We start from the raw sequence: 5,586 nt of genomic DNA on the forward strand, positions 1-5,586 counted from the left end.
TCTCCCTCTCTCCGTGGTTTCTTTCCGACCTCCACCCCTCTGTTAGATGTTGGCAGACAGTCGTCTCCACATATAGCCATATAACAGGGCTCGGCAACCTTTGGCCTGCAGCCTGCCAGGGTAAGCCCCCTGGCAGGTCGGGTCAGTTTGTTTACCTGCCACGTCCACAGGTTTCGCCGTTCACTGCTCCAGGCCAATGGGGCTGCGGGAAGTGGCGGCCAGCACGTCCCTCGGCCCGTGCTGCTTTCCACAGCCCCCATTGGCCTGGGACGGCGAACTGCGGCCAGTGGGAGCTGCAATTGGCCGAACCTGTGGATGCGGCAGGTAACCAAACCAGCCCACCAAGGGGTAGCCCTGGCAGGCCGCATGCCAAAGGTTGCTGATCCCTGCCACATAAAATAACATGAGGCTGGGAGGCATTCTAGTGCTGAAAGACTGGGTGGGAGTGTCTCAAAGGGGTACTGCCTTAAATTCTTCATGAGTGGAGGGATGGATTGAATAGTTGAGTTGGATTGAATAGTTGAGTTGGGGAAGTAAATAGACTAAAATACTTGGTGGTAGAAAATCTTCCTTTTGTCTTATAGTTACTGTGAAAATATGGTAGGAGTCCTGTTCATGGTCTGTTGGGCATTGACAATATGCCAGGGCAACAGGGGTCTTGGCTTTTCTGTGTAGCTGTGCTGGCAAATACTGGTGTTACAAACTGTATCATCAGCTCCTCAAATCTTGAGGTTCATAACAATGCAGTATAACCTCTCTTTTCAAAGGAATCCCAAACCCATTAGTCTGTTGTACATGTCTGCAGGCACAATTTCAGACTCCTAGCAAGGCTGGAGTGACTGCCAACTATTAATATTTTGGACTTCCTGTAAGAATGAGAGTAAATGTGGAAACTGGGATGCTTTATCACATTTTGTTGGAGAATTGGATGCCAAACCTCTGGGGGGAAGGTGTCTTAGCAGTTTCCTGAAAAGTTGTCTGTCTTCTGTAAATTATTTTTTTTAATCTTGCATTTTGAGGCAGTTGCCTGTGGAAATAAACAAGTTATTTTTTTTTCTTTAAGTTCATCTGAGCTGCTTCACAGTTTACTCCAACTGAAGTTGCCAGTATGTGCTAATTCCATAGCAATTAATGGTGATGTTACAAAATGGATTGCGTCCCTACTAGGAAGCAAAATGCAGATGAGTTAGCTCATTCCATCAGGCAATTACGAAATCTTTAATGTGCTTACCCTTATAAGGAGCTTAGATACCACGGTGATAAGTGCGGGATGAGTGCCTGGCTAGGTATTGTTTCATCTGGAAATTAGCTTCAATTGTATGGAGGCTATCCCTCCAAAATGCACAAGATCTCTGAACTGCCTTGATACCGCCTACCTGGCAGACCAGCCTATTTGCCCGTGAAGCTTCCTCGGATGATTCCAAAGTCCATGATTCCTTCCGTAGAGGCCTCCCTTCCATTTGACTAGTCTCCCTGTTTCCAGTATTAGTGGTGAACTTTCACCAGGTAGGAGACCAGAAAGCCTTTGTGTCAAGGTTCCTCCCCCACTCTGAACTCTAGGGTACAGATGTGGGGACCTGCATGAAAAAACCCCCTAAGCTTATCTTTACCAGCTTAGGTCAAAACTTCCCCAAGGTACAAAATATTACACCCGTTATCCTTGGAATGGCCGCTACCACCACCAAACTAATACTGGTTACTGGGGAAGAGCTGTTTGGACGCGTCTTTCCCCCCAAAATACTTCCCAAAACCTTGCACCCCACTTCCTGGACAAGGTTTGGTAAAAAGCCTCACCAATTTGCCTAGGTGACTACAGACCCAGACCCTTGGATCTTAAGAACAATGAACAATCCTCCCAACACTTGCACCCCCCCTTTCCTGGGAAATGTTGGATAAAAAGCCTCACCAATTTGCATAGGTGACCACAGACCCAAACCCTTGGATCTGAGAACAATGAAAAAGCATTCAGTTTTTACAAGAAGACTTTTAATAAAAAATAGAAGTAAATAGAAATAAAGAAATCCCCCCTGTAAAATCAGGATGGTAGATACCTTACAGGGTAATTAGATTCAAAAACATAGAGAACCCCTCTAGGCAAAACCTTAAGTTACAAAAAAGATGCACAGACAGAAATAGTTATTCTATTCAGCACAATTCTTTTCTCAGCCATTTAAAGAAATCATAATCTAACACATACCTAGCTAGATTACTTACTAAAAGTTCTAAGACTCCATTCCTGTTCTGTCTCTGGCAAGAGCAGCACACAGACAGACCCAAACCCTTTGTTTGTCTCCCTCCTCCCAGCTTTTGAAAGTATCTTGTCTCCTCATTGGTCATTTTGGTCAGGTGCCAGCGAGGTTACCTTTAGCTTCTTAACCCTTTACAGGTGAGAGGAGCTTTCCCCTGGCCAGGAGGGATTTCAAAGGGGTTTACCCTTCCCTTTATATTTATGACACTTTGAAACTGAGTTTTTGGCAGTGAAGTATCTGGAAATATTTGATGTGATCATTGTGAAGAAGAAACAAGACACCAGTCATCTGTAGGTGACGCTAAAGGTTTGTGTCTCTTCAGAAAACTTGAAGTGGTGATTACATTGTAGTTACGCTGGTCCAGATGTTTTTTAATGAAGACAAGCCTTTAGGCTAAGATTATACTTATGAACACCACTGCTCCTCCCCTTCTCCCTCAATTCACTCAAAAATTTTGATAATCGTTTGGCTGTTTTGAGAATTGAAAGTTGCAATAAAGATGTATTTTGGTTTTGATTGTTGCTCATGCAGAAGACAGTGTATTTCTCTTTATTTAAAAAAAAACAAACTTTCTTGGTTCATAGCATCTGTTATAGCAAGCCCACAAGTTAAAGCAATGAGTAACACTGATGTGCTTATTGGCATGACATCTAGATGCTGTGACAGCTGAGATGTGGCTGCACAAAAAAAACAAAAATTCAGAATTAAGATTCTCACAAGTCTGCTTCTCTGCATCTTTGTGTTACAATAGTATACAAATTATACAGTATACATGTATACACCATAGGTAGTGGACTGTAAACTCAAGACAGTGACTGTTTTATTGTAGTGTCCAGCAAAATGAGCTGCTACTGTAATACAAATATTAAAATGCATGTCTTTAACAGTGTTTTACACTTAAGATGGATATAGTACTCTTTCCTTACTACTGTACATGTGTTGTGTAAAGGAGGATCCTGTTAATAGATGTGAGAGGATGTCGTGAATGGTCCCATTACATCTGGAGCTCTGATTTCCTTGCTTCCCTCTAGCTTGAAATTTCAGCTTTTCAAATTTGACTCTTGCATTTACGTGATGGGGGAAGGTAGTTGTGTCAACTAAACCACAATCAGTATGCTTTTTATTTAAAAAAACTATGCTGAAGGTCACCATTATATATAGTCTGCTAATGCACAGACTATTGTAATTGTAAGAAGCAGCAGGTCTTTATGAACTTTCAGTCATCTTGTCATGGAAATGTATTGGGGAAATAAAGAACAAGGCAAAGGGAATATAACATCTAGGAAAAGTTTGAGTGCTAAAACCTGACTGCTTTAAACGTTGTTCTTCACCATGTGTAAAGTACATGCTGAATATTGTGTGGGCGTGTGGATGTTCAGCCTCTACACAAATTAAACTGTCTTAGTGTCTCCCCTCCAAAAAACACCTTTAATTAACTTCTTTAGTCAGACCTGACTCATTGCCCTCCTGCTAATATGGGTTGTCACTTGGCTCAGTCTAGTGACACTGATGGGTAAAAATCACTGTCGTTTAAGCTAAGGCTCTATCAAAGAATTTACTCTACCAGAATAAGTTGCTTAGTCAAGTGTTAGAGTAGCAGCCATGTTAGTCTGTATCTGCAAAAAGAACAGGAGTACTTGTGGCACCTTAGAGACTAACAAATTTATTTGAGCATAAGCTTTCGTGGGCTACAGCCTACTTCATCGGATGCATGCAGTGGAAAATATAGTAGGAAGATTTTATATACACAGAGAATATGAAACAATGGGTGTTACCATACACACTATAACGAGAGTAATCAATTAAGGTGAGCTATTACCAGCAGGAAAGGAAAAAAAACTTTTGTAGTGATAATCAAGATGCGCCATTTCCAGCAGTTGACAAGAACGTGTGAGGAACAGTATGGGGGGGGAGTAAACATGGGGAAATAGTTTTACTTTGTGTAATGACACATCCACTCCCAGTCTTTATTCAAGCCTAATGTAAAGGTGTCCAGTTTGCAAATTAATTCCAATTCAGCAGTCTCTCGTTGGAGTCTGTTTTTGTAATTTTTTTGTTGTAATATTGTGACTTTTAGGTCTGTAATCAAGTGACCAGAGAGATTGAAGTGTTCTCTGACTGGTCCTCAGCCTGGACCAGTCCACACAAGAGATCCACTTCCTGGACACTACAGTGCTAATATGCAATGGTCACATAAACACCACCCTATACCGGAAACCTACTGACCATTATACTTAACTACATGCCTCCAGCTTTCATCCAGACCACACCATATGATCCATTGTCTATAGCCAAGCTCTACTATACAACTGCATTTGCTCCAACCCCTCAGACAGAGACAAATACTTACACAGTCTCTCTCAGGTGTTCTTACAACTACAATACCCACCTGCTGAAGTGAAACAGATTGACAGAGCCAGAAGAGTACCCAGAAGTCACCTACTACAGGACAGGCCCAACAAAGAAAGTAACAACGCCACTAGCCGTCACCTTCAGCCCCCAACTAAAACCTCTCCAGCGCATCATCAAGGATCTACAACCTATCCTGAAGGATGACCCATCACTCTCACAGATCTTGGGAGACAGGCCAGTCCTTGCTTACAGACAGCCCCCCAACCGAAAGCAAATACCAGCAGCCACACACCACACAACAAAAACACTAACCCAGGAACCTATCCTTGCAACAAAGCCCGGTGCCAACTGTGCCCACATACCTATTTAGGGAACACCATCATAGGGCCTAATCACATCAGCCACGCTATCAGAGGCTCGTTCACCTGCACATCTACCAATGTGATATATTCCAGCAATGCCCCCTCTGCCGTGTATATTGGCCAAACCGGACAGTCTCTATGTAAAAGAATAAATGGACACAAATCAGATGTCAAGAATTATAACATTCAAAAACCAGTCCGAGAACACTTCAATCTCTCCGGTCACTCGATTACAGACCTAAAAGTCGCAATATTACAACAAAAAAAGTAAAACTATTTCTCCATGTTTATTTCCCCCCCCCCAACACTGTTCCTTACACGTTCTTGTCAACTGCTGGAAATGGCCCATCTTGATTATCACTACAAAAGGTTTTTTTTCCTCTGCTGGTAATAGCTCACCTTAACTGATCACTCTTGTTACAGTTTGTATGGTAACACCCATTGTTTCATGTTCTCTGTGTATATAAAATCTTCCTACTGTATTTTCTACTGCACGCATCCAATGAAGTGGGCTGTAGACCGCGAAAGCTTATGCTCTAATAAATGTGTTAGTCTCTAAGGTGCCACAAGTCCTACTGTTCTTTTAGTGAAGTATGACATTGCCCTCTGCTTGCCCATACAGA

Source organism: Caretta caretta, chromosome 1 (assembly GCF_965140235.1).
Source record: "Caretta caretta isolate rCarCar2 chromosome 1, rCarCar1.hap1, whole genome shotgun sequence".
NCBI lineage: Eukaryota > Metazoa > Chordata > Testudines > Cheloniidae > Caretta > Caretta caretta.